Consider the following 19910-nt stretch of genomic DNA (forward strand, 5'->3'; position numbering starts at 1 on the left):
AATGTTTCCTACAGGCTTATGTTGTGTACATGGGGTGTTACAAAAATTTAGTTGACTTGCCAAATTGTGATAATTAGAACCTAAAACTGAATCCTTAAGACAAAAGAATTTCTTTGCTCTTTAACAGTTTGTTTTATAATAGAGGCCTATGCATGGAATATTCTTCTGTTTCATAGAAGGACTGAGCAACACAGGGGAATTTTGCATCTTCCTGTAATGCATGGGTGCATGAGAGAGAATAACTGGCATGTATTCAGAGCACTTATCTTTCCTTGAAACACCGTGCTCTGCTTTGCACCTCTATCTGTCCCAAGTATGTTTCTCTTTTGAATGAATCATGTTAAAAATGAACTGAAATACTGCAAAACCTAAATGACTCCACAATTTAGTCCATCATATTGATAATTCTATTTGATGTACATCTATGTCTATAAAGTCTAGACACAATGCCAGCTCTAATGTAACATTTAATAATAATGTGGGGTGGAGGGAAATACTGAATAGGTCAAATCCCCCACAGGATAAAATTTATTCAATGCCACTAATTTTACTGGAGAAATGCCAGTTCATACCAGTTGAGGATCTGTTGTTTTTCACAGGGCTAATTTTAATGTTTAATAAGATACCAGATTGGTATTTGTTGTTGTTTGAAGTGATCGGTGCAGGATATCCCCACATTATTATTTAATTCCAGTATCAACAAGATTATCACTTAATTTGGATGAGTGTGTATGCATCAAAATGATGCCTCGCAGAGGCTATTTGCAATAATCCTATCAGCTGGCAGCCAAGAATTGACTGAGCTATTTGTCACCCACTCTGAAGCTGGAATTATTGAGAAAATGAAATATCTCTCACTTTCTCTGCCTGCTTTTATGGGGATATGCTGCATTATTACAGGAAACTCTTTTGTCCTTCACTGGCATTAAACAGCATCTCAGAAAGGATAATTAACTGCACACAATGAACAGGGTTAGGGAAGAATGAAGGAAGGATAGTGGGAAAGGACAGACGATGTGTCATCTTTCCTGTCACAGAATATGACAGCCAGGTGTTGTTTCAACTTGCTTTCACTGGTTAAAGCAGGAAAGCTTGTTGGGGTAACAGGGCATGGAAAAAAAAGCTTTTTTATATGAAGGTTTAGAAGGTGTTGCTGCAGTTTTACCAAATTGGCTTTAGATGCTGAAGGAATATTCTCAGGACTTGTTAAGTCCTCCAGCTCCTTGTCCTAACCCTTTTATAAGAAATAACAAAGATGCTTCTGGTCTGTATGCAGCAAAAAGATGCTAATACTGGTCTTCATTGGCTTTGATCATTGAACTTGAAATTAAATACAATTCAGCAGCCAGATATACAAGAGATCACAGTCACTGCTCCTGAGGAGTGCAAAGTATCTTCTGGTGTGCCAAGCTACCTCACTCTGCTTCCCTCAATCTCACTGCTTTTGCGTCACCTTCCGAGGCAGGACTCTATGCACTATCACGCTCTGGTCAACCCCAGGGGAAAGTTTGGTAACCAGCATCTAACACTGGCTCCTGCATCTTTGTCTTCCAAAGCTAAAGCAGGAGCTCTCTTCCTGACAGTAGAACAAAGGCTGTAGCAGAGTCAGAAACCATGGGGTAGATGATGGAGCAATAAATGCTGCACAGTGGGTCACATAAGCTTTTCTACAAGTAACCTGTGGATAGGAGGTTGCAAATATGAAATATTAAAGCATACAGAGTGTGGAGAGGAGTATTCAGGAGGAAAGGTGTTATTCCTGTCAACTCCTGTTCTCCCTGTTACACATCTTGCTTATTCCTCAGGTTTCAGATAAACAGTCAGGACAAAGAAAACCACACAAAATACTGCCTCTAATTACTGTTGAGCAGATCTGCAGGTCTGTAATAACAACTGCATTAAAAAAGCTAAACCAAACCAAACCAATAATACCCAAATGACAAGACAACAAAAACCCGCACAATGTTTTCTACTTTTATCACTCTATTATAGAACATTTCTGAATCCTAAGAATAAAACATCTTCCTTAAATACGCTCCAAGAATCTGGTCTTTTTTCTTTTTAAAGCAATCTGTCTTTCCTGCAATAAGAAATCTAGAAAATATAATGATTTTTGACAGTATGCTTAAAGCTTAAGTTCTGTGTGTTCCTCTTTATAGTCAAGAACAGTACAAAGGGCAGGGATCTGCAGAGATCACATGAACAAGAAGGAAAGAAAACATAATTTCCACTCCTCTGGATTTTCAACACCTCCCAAAGAGAAATGAAAACCAGGGTAACCCATAAGTAACCATGAAAAATACTGAACATGAGGATTTCTAATGGGATTTGGATGCTAGAATATAACTTTAAATGAACTGTATATAAGCTGCGTGCAGTCCAGAGTCAATTATGCACAATTAATTCCTTTTCAGCCAGCCTCCATTTCTGTAGAAATGTGGTCAAACTGCAATTTTGTCCCACAAAGAGATACAGATTTCTTCAGGTAACAAAACTACTGTTGACTGGAAAATTAATAACTTATAGGATGATTTTCATAGTAAGTAGAGATGGGAAAAACTCAGACTTGTCAGTTTTCTGACTCATTTTCATTGTGTGTTTGATCGCTATCCATTCCCATCACGCCATAAAAACTTCCAAGTAAAGGGAATAATGCTAGCGAACAACAACACAACACATATGAGTACCTGCATTTAAATAGTAGAAATCTTACATCAAAATATGAAATTATTTTTCCCTTTGAAGAAATATAACCTTAACGTCTAGCCCCATGACTATCTCATGTAAAGGGAGATATCTGCGTTGTTGATGGATATAACTCATAATACAGAGAAACAGACTATTCTGTATACAATTCCTTTAACTTGTTTCAGACAATTATTTCAACGTGAGATGAAACATACCCAGCAAATCCTTACTTCAGTGATTCTGAAAGAGTTGAGAGAAACAACCAAGGTGCAGACATCTACACTGTACTTCTGTTCAGATAAATTTTATCCTTTCAGACAATACTTAGTTCTTTTCAGACAATTCTTAGTTCTCTAAAATCAGTTGATATTCTGGGTCATAATAACATTATTATAATAGTGATTATTATTCTCCAAAATTTAAATGAGTAAATAATTAAATACTTAATACATTTCCATAAGCCTATGTGTAAGTCCTCTTTAGACCTTAGTAGACCCATACTTTTTTGCTGAAATCAAAAAAAAAAAAAAAAAAAAAGTGTATTATTATCATGGTTTCTTGGAATCCCTTTCTTTGCATCTTAAAACATTAATGGTGTTATTGTTAAATAACAATATCGTATATGTTAAAATGTTGGTGTTATTGTATGGTCCTTGTGTCAAAGGGTAATATAGATTTTTTCCCCCTCCAATGTAACTCAGGGTTGAGGGGAGTTTATAATGATGATTTACCTTTGTACAACTGGAAGTAGAATTAAGTCCACAGCAGGTGAACCATCTAAGGCATGAGATGGAAAATTGAGTTTGGAAGAACACAGTAATATTTTAAACTCTATGCCTTCTGTGGTTGGAAAGAAGTCAACATAAACTAGATGATATGAAGACTGCTGAGAATGGTGGATCCATACTGCTTGAAAGCACGTGTACTTCTTACACTGATTGTGAACTTCCCATAAAAGGGCAGCTTTTTTCTACAAATAACAGGCCTTCATGCTTGGCACCTGAATGATTCTTTGTTTCCAGCAGAGAAACTGTGGGTTTATGGCCTGAGAATGATAGTAGGAATGTGTTTATTGCTAGGGTCACAGCTGGAGATGATTATTACTTTTTTCTTCGTCAAAAGGAAATGCTACAGGCAGCTAAATGTGCTTTCAGGCTGATTTAAGGGAGTATTCCTGGAAAAAAGTCCTCCCTCTCTCTCTGCTTCAGTTTTCTTTTCTCAGATCTAGGTTTACTTTACCACCGGAAGGCTGGAGGTCCAATTTTTATTCTGACAGGAAATCGCTCAAAATTTACATGATTTGCCTTATTGAGGAGACTGTGGAGAAATCAGGATTAAAAGGTTCGCAGGATTAAGGATTCTCATTTCTCTGCAAATTTATCCCAGTGCCTGCATATAGCAAAAGGCAGTCAGACAATCTGTCTGTGCTGCATATAAGAGCTTCTTTCTCAGTGGGCTGCAAAATCTAGAAAGTGCTAGAAAGGTCTCTCAGCACTGAGCTCCTGTACGAGCTCAGGTAAAGTCAGTTTAGCATGGTGTTGACCTTCTCTAAAAGCTCAGTCCAAACCTTACTGTAGTAAATGAGTTGAAGGTGCTCTAAAAAAGACATTCTAATATAGAAATACTGTGGCAGCAGTTCCTCTTTGAAAACCAAGTCCAAAGGATATAATTTTTAACTTTTCAAAGATATACCTTGTCTTCCATCCTCAGTAGTCAGCTCAGTCAATGATAACCTCAGTAAATGTCTGGTATCAATCAGCCTTTTTATATACATGAATTCATGCCTAAACATCATCTTTTGTAATTAGTACAGTCCATTCCTCCATTCTGACATTGACTTTGGTAGCTGAGATGTAATCTGATTAGATTTCTGTAACATAATCTTGTTTGTTATAGTACTTCCCCCTGCTAATATTAAAATCCTATTCATTTAGCTGTATGCACTGTTAGATAAATGTGCATCTATGGGTAGATTATAAACATGGAAAATTGCTATATGAAGAAATTATTTCAGTGGGATGTAGTTACTGAGGGCTGAAAAAATATCCAGAAATCTACCTGATAAGATTTGCCCTTTCAGAGATCTAGTCACAATATTCATAAGACAAATGCAGCAGTGGTTCTCCAGAAGCACACATTATTTTATTCAAAGTCTTTGCAAATTGGAAGAGTATCTTTAAGAATTTCCTTTGCCTGACTACAAACAATAGTTTGTTTTATTTTAATTTCATAAGATGAACTTTAAGAATCAGGAAGACTCATGTTCCAGACTGAATCAGCTGGTGAACATTCAGACTGTAAATACAGAGTGGTGCCTGACCAATTATAGACATCTGCAATGTAGACATCTTCAGCTGAGATTCTCCTTGGTGTCAGAAGAGAGAAATTAGATTTTTTGGGGGAGCAGATCATCTTATCAGAAAAATACTCATTAAAATACATTAGTGGAACCACGCTTAAAAGGGTCTATTGCTTTCTAATTGCAATTGTTCATAGATGCATTGTATTTGCATTGTAGATGCTAATAGCTGCTGAAATCAGTTGCACCCAGAGAACACTCCATGAATGGTAAAGGTGGATTTTCATGCCCAGTAGGACTTCAAAAGCCTTCAATCTGGAGCTTCACCAACACCGAGAAAGTTAGAAGCAGTTATGCCTCACCACTGATCACACAGAGATGTGTAGTCTGCAAGCCTTAAACATTATTGGAAAGCAAATCCACCTGAAGTGTCCTAGTACAAACCCAATTACAATCTTGATTTCCTACAGCAGTGAGCTTCTTTTTGGAATTAATGGATCCTAGGTACTTATACAGGAACTTTATTTCTAAATACCTGTGAGAACTAGACAATTAAGTAGAAAGACTCCTATCATGGTATGCAGCCTGGGAAACATATCCATTTGAGTATTATATAAAAATCCAGTGAAAGACAGCTCTTGTTTTAGCACCAAAATATCTGAAATGACAAGATAAAGGATGTCAGAGGTAAAGGGAACATCATTATGTTCTGAAGCAGGTTAGTGGCAAAAACATTGCAGACATCAGATTTCTGGATCTTTCCTCTTCCATGAGATCATATTGCCTTCCTACTCTGTGTATGCTCTAAGTAAACAAAGGCCAGTTATAGGTAATGAACTCCATTACGCTAATTAAAAACAGAGCCAGCTCCCACTGCCTGTGCCTTGAGGAAATGCCTGGACTTTACTCCCATGAACTTGTTTGACTGTATTAAAATAGTGTGGTATATATGCTATTAAACTTCTGATTAACCAAGATACATAGGCAGATACAGAGATAGACATGGAGGCTAGAGATGTTCCACTGTATCTGAACAGAACCATAGATTCAAGTCATGGTATATCTCCTGTTTAGAGTGTAAAAGTTTTAAATCTGGTTTCATACACAGATTATCACAGGGCCTGAAACATGCTGATCCTTTGAAAGTCAACAGGATGAGTACAGTTCAACCTTGGGACTGTATGCAATGTAAACACATGTATAGAAGTGATACAATCATCAGTCCATATACAATGTCTTAGCTCTTCTCAAGGCTAGGCAAAAGATAACAAAAGCTAACACTTTTTTTTGTTATCAAAGACTGGCTAAAATGGTTGGTAACAACTCACTTTCCCTCCCTATCAGCATGCTCTTACTGAAATCACTTACCATGGGTTAATCAATTTCCTCTGGGTTATTATAATCAAGAAAGAAACCAAAACTGAAACCAAATTCAAAACCAAAACCACCCCCTACTGATTTAGTTTGTACATGAGAGATGCTGCTTATACTGCCTGATTTCCAATGAGTATTTTGTCTTAGATGGGACTCTTAAATCTATAATATCCAATAAAAGCTTTTTCCCTAGGAACTAATAGCTTCTTAGCTGTTTTTTGTACTACTGTACCAAACAGTAAGCATAAGTGCAGCTGTTAAATCAGTTGCATGTCAGCCTGGCAGGCCTAAGTATAGCTAGTTCTGCTTGTCTTGCGATTAATGTCAAGTAAAAGTATGTGACAGTAATTGGTGTTGTTGGGAAATGAGTTCTCCTGAGGAGAGATCAGTTTGGTGAATGCAGAGAAATGCAGTGTAGTGTGGACTGAGAGCTTACTGTGTCCAGGCGAAATTCCAGATTCAGAACTAGGCAGTGAAATTATGCAGCTAATGAAAAATACATCTGAGGAATCCTTTTAAAATATTCATCTAGATTCATCCCTTGCTTATGTCTGGGAAGGTAAAGAATTGTGCCTGGTAGTAAGCCCATTATGTCTATGGGTGGCATTCAATTTTTTTTGGTTATGTGATTTTATCTTGAATTAAGACTCAGTAAAATGAGACCGTCATTAAAAAAGGTCCAGATAAAGAGCTGTGTCTTAACTTAATGACATCATCTTCAAGTTCTGAGTAATGTTCATTACCTTTCGCCTTTGTCTCTCTGGATGGAAGACAACTTGCAGAGTAAGACGTCAATACGTGGGCAACCTCATGCAGGTCTATAAGCAAGCCAGGTTGCTATGTTTCTATTATAGTCAATGAAAAGCCACTGTTTGCTGTCTGTGGAATTCAGAAGGTGATTCAGCTCGTCATATATAGGTGTACTGAGGTGAGCACAGGAATTTCTCACAAGGGACTTGATTCACTTGTCCTCAGATAGTCCTCTAGTGCCATTCAAGATGCTCAGAGGTATCCAGATATCCATATAGGGCTACAGATGACAGAAGGGTTAAAAGTGATCCATGCATTTCTGGAGAGAAAATGGAGACCAAACAGTACTCTGAACTGGCAATAGAGAAATACATACTACATGAAGTATACGTAGTGTCACAATACATACTATCGTCATGTTTTGAGCCTGGTCAGCAGCTAAATGCCACGCAGTCACTCACCCACCCTCCCCCAACTTGGGAAGGGGGAGGGAATCGGAGGGGTAAAGGGAGACTCACAGTTGAGATAAAAACAGTTTAATAACAATAATAGAATAATACAGTGACAATATAAATGGATAATGTACAATACAGCTGCTCACCACCTGCTGACCATCACCTGCCTGCTCCCAGCTGGTGATCCCAAACACATAAGGCACCACAGGAACACTCCCCAGAAGTGAGAGCCCCTCCCAGCTCACTTCTTCCTTTATATAGTGAGCATAATGTCACATGACATGGAATATCGGCCAATCCGGGCCCAGCACTCCAGCTGTGCTCCCCCCACCCCCGCACACAGGTGAGGGCACATGGAGCTGGAGAGCCCCTGTGCATCAACACTCCTCCAGCTACCAAAATGAACATGAACTCTATTCCAGCCTGACCCAGGACAACTATATATAGTATATCTATTTATATACTGTAGAAAACTGAATTTAGTCCTCAATACCAAGCTCATGTATGCCCACCTTCATACAGATATTCAGAGAGTGATCCAGCTGCCTGTGTGCAGCTATACAGTGACTCTCTGAGATGCTCTACGATACTGCGCCATGTCTGCCTGACTGTGCTGTTGTCTTGGACGCTGCAGGGAACCTCAACAGGTAGTTGGTGCCAATGGTCAGAATATACGGTAGGAGCATAAAGAAAATAGAGTTTGTCACTGGGATCTTGATCTGGGGATTCAGAGTTCCCAGTTGGGAAATGGGAGTGTAGGAGAGTACAAGGGATAAGACACTACTAAATAGTGCTATGGAAGTGGAAACAGCTGATCTGCTTTTTCAGAATAATTGAGGGCTATGCTTCAAAATTCTTTGGGGGGAGGATGTGTGGCCTGCCCTTGTCCTTTGAGAAATAAAAGTTCCATACAGCAAAAATTAAGGCATAATAGGTGAGCTGTAACTGTTTTATAGTTCTGGCCCATTTTCTTTTCCTCTTTCAAGGCTGAAGATATGTGATGTAGCTACGGCTGTACGGTTTGGCAACGTGTTAAAGGCAAAGAAAAACAAGGAAGAGGATCATTTGCTGCACACAGTGCTTATAAAATCCACATTAGGAGACAGAGAATTTTAGCTTTGTTTTGAGAATAAAAGAAAAATCTAAGGTTAGTGGGTCTGGTAGGTAGAGGTTTGTGGGGATCACCTACCAGTATTTGGGACATACCGTGAAATAAGGGAAGAGCTGCAGAGAAGTAGCCCTGTCAGGTAATACATCTCACAATGTGAGTCTCAAATTTATGCTACAGCTCACTGCTGGGTAAGTGGTCAGGAGCATGAAAAACACAAATCTGAGGATGAAATCATGGGACTTTGTTGTAAACATGTGAGATGACAGAGAGGCTGGGAGGACCTCTGTTACAGTGGGCTATATCTAAAATAATTTTGTATTTGTAAAGATTTTAAGGCAATATGTTCATAACAAATTCCCAGACAGTGATGTTAAACAGAAATAAACTGATAAGTATTGGAAGAAGGCATCACTGTTATGTTCCGAAATAAAAGCAAATTAATACATACATGAGAAGGCCAGGGTTAAAAGGGTAGTTGAAGAATGTTTCTGTAGGATTATTTTGAGAAGAATACTTTCAAATCTGTTGGTCAAATTTCCTGTCAGACCAAGGAAGGTATATAAAAAAGGGAGACAAATTTCTAAACATTTTTTTCTTTTCTTGCTAAAAATAATTTGACTTTTAATCATAAAGATTGTAACTATTACATCTTGATTTTTGCCAAAATAAGTCTATGGCTCTGCACAATAATTTTAGTGTTACTGCTGAGAGTTGGAGGTGGAAGCACTAATATATGCTGAGACTTCTCTAATTTTAAACTAATCATACATTAAATGTATTTGATGGGACTGAATGAAACAAGATATTATTTGAGCTTTATTAATACTTTCTATTAACAGAAAATACCACTTCTATCCATTGTACTGGTGATCAAGATAGATTTTATAACAGTGTGAGGGCATGTACAGATGGATACAGATGGTGTATGAAGCAATTTTATGTGTATTAATCAATTGTTTCAAGTGTATTTCATACACAAGAAAATACATATTGCTAAGATTGTCTTGCTTTGTATTACTGCAATTATGCACAAAAGTGCCAGATTCCCAGTACAGTTCCTGGTATGCAAAGATTAAATCAATCAAGCACCACTGTTTCCTGTGTCATTTAGGACTGTTATGAAATTCTCCATCTGGACCAAACAGAGGAAAAAGTCAAACAGGAAAAAATGATGACATGTCCTTACTTTCCCAAGTGCTTCCATTATATCTTGGAGTGGAACAGAAAAACAAGAGGTAAAATATCTACATAGGAAGTAAGGAAGAAGTGACAATAAAGCTATACTTGGAAATACAAGGAGAGGGTGAAACTTAATAGTAAAGGTTAGAAATTTGCCTGTATTCAACTGTAAATTCCACATATTTTTAGACAAGAGAGTCATCATAATTATTAATAGTAGTAGTATTAATATAGGTATATAAGCACGTAATATTACTGATAATTTTTCCATCCGCTACCTCAAATTTCAGGATGGGAAGAACATTCTGATGTGATGGAGTAACATGCAGAATCCACTTATTATTGGGGGTCTGCTAGAGCTACCCTGAAGAATTTCTAAGAAGGATGATAGTATAATCTGTACAGCCACATGAGAATACAAGTAAGAACAATGGACATACTGTTCTTACAGACACAACTATTTAGCATTTACTCTGTTTCTTGCATTTGGGATAAATACTGCATCCCTGAGGACACAATGCCCAGCTCAGCTTCACTATACTGGTGAATTATGCTCTTTCCAGGGAGATACACAATGGGTATTAGTAATTTAGGAAGAGATGCTGCTTCTAATATCTCCAGCACTACAGCTGAAGTGGATGTATCATCCTGAAGGGAATCTTCATCAGAGCAGATTGCTCTTGAGAAGAGGAGACTGTATCTCACAAACTCTAACTTGACCTTTATTTCATGCTGCTGTTTAGTCACAGGAAGCTTAGCTCAGGAACTGCAAAGACAGAGATCCTCAGTGTCAGAGTAAAAAGGTTAAAGTGGAAGAGTGGACCAAAAAAGCTGGCTGTGGAAGTAAAATATAAAATCTGAAAAGGAAACAGATGTAGTTAGATGTTGAAGCAAAGACAAGAAAAATATGTTAGACTTGAAAGAGGTACAGGGTAGAATTAGATTGGGAAATATAGTGTAGTGAAAGTCAGCACTAAAATAACAGATTTCAGAAGCAAACATAATATAGCCATACCACCATTACAGCTGAATTGAGGAATAGTTTGGAGTATGGATGTTCACCTTTGCGTGAAGTTTATCCACAGCAGTTAATCTCTGAATTCAACTTCTTGTCAGCTTGAAATTTCTTTACCTAGTAAGTCTACTAGCAAGTGTTCAAAATGTACTTTGCTAGTGGCTTATTTTAGATCAGGACAACATTCTGATCATCTTTACATTTTCAAAATGAAACCCAACACTGACTGAGGATGAAGTCTCTCTGATTTTTCAAAGAGATATAGCTCTAAGGTTTTTGGTTTATATCACTGACTTTATGTATTAGCAGGGTTTTTTTTGTTTCTGAAACATTGCTTTAGGCTTACAGAACCTCCAGGTGGTTGGTATCTGAGACTCTTGAGAGAATAATAAAGAACCAGCAAGGGAAAGAAGTGGAAGATAATGAAGCAATATATTGTAGGGAATTACATTTATGGGAAGACATATGTAAAGTTCACATAGGAATGCCTGATGCACTGAAAAAAAGTATGCAGATTTCAGCAAATATTTTGGTAAACTACATCAAGCTCTTCTATCCTGGGACTCCCAAGTGATGCAAGCTTCTAAATTTGCCTCCAGAACTTTGTTCTAGTTACTCTAGGAATATTTAACTTAGGCAAATATTGTCATTCAAGGTCATCGTCTCCAACAATCACCTTCCCATATTTCTCATTTTCTCTAGGAAATAGGATAAATTCTGGCCTTCTTAGAGACAGGATTGAATGAAATGACACATCCATTAGAATTATGTAGATTCTCTAACTGTGTATGTGTTTTCAAGGCTTCTAGAGCTAAAGCAGAAGGATCTTGAAGCAAAGCACATAGTTCTATGTTGGGTGTTTCACAGGAGGCCAGAGAAGGGAGTGACACTCACTGGGGAAGAATCTTTTCTGAAATCAGTTAATCACAAGAAAGGCTTTGCCTGTGATACGGGTTTACCCACCAACTCCATACTCTGAACTCAGGCAACTATATGAAGAGGTTAGAGTTACATCTATATTAATAAGTAAAATGCACTAAGCATTGTTTTCTGTCCCTCGGGCACATATCACAGGTGCCCATACTCCTAAACTCTCCAGAATCACTAACAAGAAATCCCTAAAGGTAACAGGAATGTTTTTGATTTTGACTGTTTTTCTTTATCTGTTTTTTCTTTGACAATTCTGAAAATCCCTAACAATTAATTAGCTGTTGTATCTTTGTAGCTAAAAAACACAGCTTGAGTTGAGATATTGTTCTCACTGATGCACAAAGCTTGCATTTATCAACTGAGTACACAAATATCAGGGAACTGTGCACAGCTGTCTTTGAGTATGCCTCTTCATCAGGGCAATCACTTGAGATTCATTATTCCCCTGATAGCCTGGGAAAACCACTTTACTTGGCAAGAATTGTAAGTCCCATTATGTTGTACTACTCAATCAGGACATTAAAGCTGAGATTCATCTCCCTTAACTTTAGATGTCCACAGCCTAGAGGTTTCCAACTGCAGTATAGCCACCTGGGCTCCTATTATTCCCTTAGCAGAACAGCCACTTCAGGTTATGATTAACCTGACATTAGATGCTTACTGTAAAATGGGATGACTGGTACCGTAAATCTCACAGACTAGATCACCATTGACCGTAAATGCTTGTCCATGTGAAAATGCTCCATGGAGACCTCTCCAATGTAATACAGATACATTTGTTCAAATAAATCCCACATTTTTTCATTTGCTCTTTTTGACTCTTGAGATGGTTTAAAATAATAATAAATTGCTTGCTCCCATGTTTTCCTGGAGGTTTCTGCCACTCTAGCATGCTTATCAGAATACAGCATTCCGTTCTAGTCCAGGAATCAGTCAGTCACAAATAAACTCCTGATGATGTAGGCTTGAGCTAAGACATGAAAATTTTAACTGGACCAACTGGGAAGCTGTTATCTCTGCTGATTCCACTATGGATAAGTAAATTCTGGCAGAGAAATTAAAACAGGCTCCAGGATGGTAGCTTTTTCTGCAGTACTACCTATTGGAAGGAGCATGAAACTGAACTCCCTGCAATATCCAGCCAGTGGAGCCACAGCAGTTTAAAACAGCTGAGAATACAACCTTTTTTCACATTTTTAAAACTGTTTTATTCTCTTAGTTCTTCATAATTTCTTTTATATTTCATTTTTTTTTTCCAGATACACAGAAGAGGATTCTTCTCTATTCATTAATTAAAGAAAATTATACCTAAATATACTGAGACACTCTATATAGGCATAGAATATTTGGTGTAATGCATAAACTGTTTCAAAAAAAACTAAGGCAGACATATAATAATCATGAAAGAATAGCAGCACAGATGCTATGTTTCACAGTGGTCCTTAAACACAACTAGGAGACATATTTGTCTTGTAACAGGGTTCATTTAGTGTTTGTGATCCTGCTTTTGAAAGTCTTCAACCATTCTCTTTTGGTTTTGTTAATTTTTTAGGGAATGTTATCTAGAGCCTGATTTTTTTTGGCAAGTAAGATTTTACAGCAACACATGTGGACTTAAGTACTGAAATACCTCCTTTTGAGCACATTATTAAGTTTATCAAAGTTTCCATACAAGAAAAGACAGATAATCCTGAATATGGGTAAAATACTTTTGACGTATTTTAAGTTTATTTATATCTTTCAAAGTCTACCCGATTTATTTAATCCCTCTCATTGGGCAAATCATTCTGTGACTGAATTTCTAGTTAAGACATCATTATTAGCATAATTTTGATATAATTTTGATGACCTATGCAACCTAGATCACTATTTTGCAGTCAATGACTATGCATATTGTGTCAATCTAAACATAAAGTTGTTTCAAAGTCTACCCCAAATTAATTCCACTAAATACCTTAATAAGCCATGTTCTATCTACAAATCAGTAATAAAAATCAAATGTTGGCAAAGCCAGATACTTTGAAGAGTTAACCACTGCAAACTGCTCTACTGAATTTCTAGATGTCATAAAAGACAAATAGCTGTGCCGTTGTAGTCAAGCTGCCACCAAAAAGCATGTTCCGCCTACACTGATAAACAGAACAGATAGCTCTGCCTCTGCTTTCACGCACTCAGCACATCATATGAAGCTTTCTTTCCTATTTGCTTTCATGTTAGTTTCCTTGCAATTTAGTCTACTGTCTGACAGCATTTCATTTTTAATTTTTATGAGCTGTAGCATAGAATAAATAAGTTCTCTATATCTTGCTTTGGTACAAGTAATTTCTTGCAATTTTTTCCCCATACTTCAGTCTGTTATGGATTTTATATTCCTGATTCAGCATCTGTAGTTAAAAGAAATAGTAATTTCCAGATAGAAAGTTCTTTACTGTGTGGGGGTTTAACCCTCCAGTAAGAGTTTTAGGCGTAGGATCTTAATTTCTGGAAGACAGATACATTACTGCAAAACTGTACTAACATTTCATCTTTGGAAGGCCTGTTGAGAATGGTCAGTGAGACTCTCTGGTACTTTAACTGGCAGGGAGAAAAATAAATGTACTGGAATAAAGGAGAATACTGCTTTTGCCATGTTGAACAGCGAATCAAAGAGATCTGGGCTCAAATGTTAAAATGCCACTGTGTCTCTGCAACACACAATGATTTTTGAACTAGAGTTCTGAAATCAGAAGAAGTCTGAACATGTCAACTTGGTGCTCAGGTAACTGGCCCACTTATAAACCTGAGATAATCAGTCTGATGAGGTGTTGCACAAACGTGTGTATACGCTCTGCTCCCTCTGTTGCTGTTCCAGTAGGTTGAAATTCTGTGAGTTTATCCTGGAGTTTTATGTTTGCATTATTTCCAGGCTGAAAGTGGATCCCAGCCATCCCACTGATTTATCTATCTTCACTCTGAATGAAATCAATCCACTCTTGTTCATAAGGAGTTTCTTCTATTCCTCGCTTGCTGCACTGAATGGTTCATGATGAGAAGATGTCAGAGGCTATACATGTTTTTACACATAGTGTTGGGTGCTAACAATCCTTTTTAAACATCCATTAGAGATTTATGCCACCAGTGCTGCATTTATTTGTGAACACATTCATGTTAGAAATTATCAGACGCTATTCATTGCTTAGCTAGTACATTGTATTGGGCTATTCTGATTGCAGTCAATTGTATTGATTAAGTTCTCAGATTCAGTGGAAGGTGAATTGACTTATTGAGAATTATTAATACCCCTTCTTCTTGATCTACATTTTCTTTGATTGTTTTATTTTGGTTTGTAGTTCTTGAAAGATGATCAAGCTTGTTTCCTTGTTTTAAAATGTGAATTCGTCTGATGAATTGTTTATTCATAACTAACGTTAATCTTCCGAGATCCATTTAATGTAGATTCTGATAATGTTAAAACTATAGGTCTTGATGGAAACCAGTCATCATCTATCTTCTTCTAATATGTAACAAATACTGAAACTTGATTTCTCAGTGGAAGAGAAATCAAATATGTCAAGTCTAGATATACTCCCCATATCATTTCTCTTCTGGAAACCTTGTAACCTACAGCCCATAGTTTCATCTGTGTCATCTCAAGCACAGTTTGGTGCAGCACAGCTGTGGGATCTTGGCTCAGTTTTGCTGGGAAGATAATTTTCAGCTGTTAGGAAGACTGTGTGCTAAAGCCATATGACAAAAGTAAAAATGCAGGCATCAGTGAAATTATTGAGAGAGTGATAAGTAGGCATTCAAGGACTGACAAGTATTGACATGAGAAGATATTAAAACCCCTGGGGAAAAAAAAAAAAAAAAAAAACAGAGAACTGAAAGATGGCAGCTCAGCAAGACAGAGAAGCAGCCTGCACAAAGGAGCAAAGAGGGCTTGGCCAACAGAGATGTCACATTTAGGGTCATGTTCATATTAATCTTTCACTTAGTAGCACAGGGATCCTCACTCTCCACAGTGTGTGTCAGTCAATAAATATTTGCTGTGTACTTTTAACTTCTTGATGCTCTGCTCATACAGTATATTTGTGCATGGTAGAAAATACCTAAATAAACATGATCTATTGATCTAGGATTTGGGGGTATGATTGCAGTCTCATGCCAAGCATCAATGTCATGTACATCAATTGAGTTGGAAAGGTCAGAACAAAGAATGAGCTCTTTTGCTCTTCTCAGTAACTCTACTTATCCTTCAGCCCAGGTGTCTCTAAACTGGTGATTATAAAGCATTTGCTCCATGCTTTACCATTCTTACATGCTAGGAATCAAGCCATGTACTGTTACCTGCTCGAGTGGTAGCAGGTGATTTCCATAGTCCTGCTGGTGTATACCAACTTAAAGAAATGTCCTTTTGGCTTCAAATCAGCATTTTACACATTTGTTTGGAAGTGATTTACACATCTTCTCCTAATCATCATTTATAGTAATTTTTGTTTTTGCACTGAATGTAAATCTCTTATGGGAATACTTTACAAGACATTTCAAAACCTGTATCTGGAGGCAGCTTGAACACTAGTGAAGGGACACAGAAGCAAGCAAGGTAGACTAACTGAAGGGGAAAGACTGATAGAGCTGAAGTTCAAACAACTTGATACCTTTTCCCAAATGGGAAAAGATCTGTCCCATTCTACCTAAAACTGGAACAAAACCAACCCCCTTGTTATTTCACTTCACATATCAGCCTTGCCTTGTTTTTATTTTTTTTTTTTTTTTTTAAACAAAGGTAATATTTGCAGGAAGGATTGAATCAGTCAGGTGTTTTTCTCTTGCATGGAAGTTCCTTTAAGTAAAAAGCTTGATTGACACTTCAAAATCTTCAATAGCATGCATCAACCCTACAAATCTGTGCTCTTCTTGAAAAATCTGAAGTTCATTTTTCAGAACAGCCCACATTCTTCATGCATATGATGACTCACATGTGAGGTCCAAAGAAAGTAATATTTTGCTTTGTACTTTTGATCAAAAAGTCTTTCTGTGCTATGACTTTTTAGAGCACACCTGATAAAATCCATTATACATTTTTTCTGCTTCACTGGTGATAAAAAGCCTCTCACAATTGACAATAGCAAGGCCATCTGTCACACTGAAAACCTGTATTTTTGGTGAAAGGAAGAGAATCAACCTCTTTTACCCCAGTAAGGAAGAAAAAACCCAGACACCTCTTCCCATACATAAAACATAAAGCATATGAATAACACATAGGTATTCCGTCATGCTTATCTTCAAGAGCTCCCAAAGCAGAGTAGATAGTCTCTATTATTGACGTTATTACAGCTGGTAGGCTGAAGAGAGTGGAGGTGAATTAACTGATGAGCATCAAGCAAGAGCCTTTGACCTGAGCCAGGTAAAGGTCCTGTGTCTCTTAAGGTCACTTTATTGTGCCAGCAACAAGGGTTCACAGCATCATAAGTAACAAACTGCTCTAAGTGATTAAAGCTTCTTTTGCTTTTCTGGAAGGAAGCTGTTCATCAGGCTAGCATCTGACTTTCATTGTGAGAAGTAAAAAATGGGACTGAATCAGGGCTGAAACTTAAACCACTCTCAAATTACTGCAAACTTTGGAAAATTTGATTCCTGTCCATTACAGGAAGGAAAGATGAAAATAAAAATTTAAAAATATTTTTAAAAATCAATCCTTGATTTTTAAAATCAATGAAGCCCCAGAGGAGGTCCCCAGTGGAGCTCTCTGGGCCTTCCACTGAGAACCTAACTGCCGTTCCTGTTCAGCTGCTTATGACAGACACACTAGGGCTCAACAATGAAGATTATAAGAATGTTATTGTGCATTTGCATATGATGTGTAATTACTGTAATGTAGTAAATAAACTGTACATATAATGATCTACACCACATAAATATGAGGCCTAGAACACTTACATCAGGGGCTGCTTCAATAGGAATGCTTGTTCAGCTCTGATGCTTTGAAGAAAAAAATGTACTGCCAGAACTGAAAAAATTCCATAGCAGAGCCGTGAGATAAGGGAAGGCACAAAAAATCTGCCATATACAAAGTTTTAAAAGACTGGGATTATTCTCCTCTGCAAGAAGATGAAAGAATATAATAATAAAAGCCATGTTCACTGTGGTTGTGTCCTTGCCTTTTCACATATATTCAAGGTGCAAACTACCCACACCTGAGCATCTCCAAGTGGCCAGATCTGGGATAGTCACCTGGGTTCCATTTAGACTTGATGAGTAGACATAGAAAACTCCGGAGGGTCACTTATTCAATTTCTTAAAGGTATTTAGAATAAGGCAAGCAAACTATACTCTGATAATGTCTTTCTATTAATAGGTAATAAATTCTAAATAAATAAAATTTGGGTATATTACTCCCAGGTGTTTAAAATGAGAGGAGATCCATCCTTTATCCTTTTAAAATAAAAGAAATGACAAAATGAAAAACAGTACCTAGATCTACTTCTTCTCTCATTGCAAAAATGAACTGTGGAACTTACTGCTGCATTAAGTGGACAATGTCACTAAAAGCTGAGTAATATTCCAGGAGAAACATGATTGCTAGATGGTTAAAAAGAATATTTGAATATAAAACAAATTATAAACTTATACAGAAAGTATGTAAAATCCTCAGATTCTAAAAGATTAAACTAATCTTTAATTTTTATTGCTCAAAAGAGATCTTTTGGGTTACAAATTGTAACATTTGCTTAATATTAACAGTTTTAAACTTTTTACCAGTCAATGTTCACACTCAGAAAAAGAAATCATTAGGTTATTTCTGTGATCCATTATGTACATTGTTAGGCCATTAGAGAAGATGGAAGTTCTCATTTCTGTTTAACACAGGATTTCCTCTTCTCTCTGGAAATTACCCAGTGTCATTGATCAAGTGCAATTTCCATAAACTTCACCAGAGCTCTGCAGGATTTAATGATGGCATCCTGCCTAGCAATATTTTCTGCAGTTGATTTACTATGCATATTACTTTTAGAGCCTGTCTCTAAGAACCTTCATTGATTTCTTCATCACATACACAAGTCTAACTATCACCTTATATGACTGGATGACTGGTTGACTAAAATGCAGTGCCATGATAAAGTGAAACCTAGATCAAGATAGACTGATGTGGCTGAACAGAATTTAAAGGCCAAAGAAAAATTCTCAGTCTGTGCTGATGTTTTTGAAAAGAAAGCTGATATAAACACTGAGCAAAACCAGACCTGCAGAATTGGAAAGTGAATTACCATCACCATACAAAGAGCCTTCTAAAGGGCACATTTCAGAAGTTCTGATCATAATGTAAAAAATCTCTAGAATTAGATAATTTGTATAGACTGTGGATATAAAGTAATTTGATTTCGGAGCAAATACATGGCTATGGCAATGTAACTATGGATTGCTGACCTCATGTGTTTGGAAGAGCAAAAAAGTCCATTGTTGTATGGTTTGAAGTAACATCTGGGAGCATGGATCTTAAGCTAGCCAGGAAGCAAGTGTTCAGAAAACACTTTGAGATGTTGTGCAATTTCCATGTGGTAGAACACTCTGTGGCATCATCAGCTTCAGCTGCGGTGAAATTCAGAGCAGAAGATGTATATGCAATCTCTACAAGCTTTCTCCAAAAAGGTACATGCTTAATGGCCTATTTTATTAAAAGCTGAATTCCAGGAAGTCTAAATAGTCATGATGGTTTGGGGCTTGAGGTTGTTTCGGTTGTTATGGTTTTTTTTTTTTTGTTTTTTTTTTTTTTTTTTTTTTTTTAATAAAGCTTACATCCACAAACAATTTTGTCCTTCTCCTGTGCCTCCTACCAAGAATACTATTCTTGCTCGGCTTAACGGATACATGTTTTTCAAGGAGCATTGTTTTCTTCTTTTCTCAGCACTTAGAAAAGATCATACATCAGTGAGGACTAGGTCTCAGAAAAAGACTTTTTCTTCTGTTACAGGGATTGGAGGTTCTTTGATGCACCCTGTGAGGTTGTAGTGGGTGTGGGTTATGGGTAATACAATACTGCACCAGGCTTACCTGACCATTCTAGCCTGTCAGCAGAAGAGGCAGTGCCATACCACACTAATAGTCAGTGTTGGAGAAAAAACATTTCCT

The sequence above is a fragment of the Tyto alba genome, unplaced genomic scaffold, assembly GCF_018691265.1.
Source record: "Tyto alba isolate M040663 unplaced genomic scaffold, T.alba_DEE_v4.0 Super-Scaffold_38, whole genome shotgun sequence".
Lineage (NCBI taxonomy): Eukaryota > Metazoa > Chordata > Aves > Strigiformes > Tytonidae > Tyto > Tyto alba.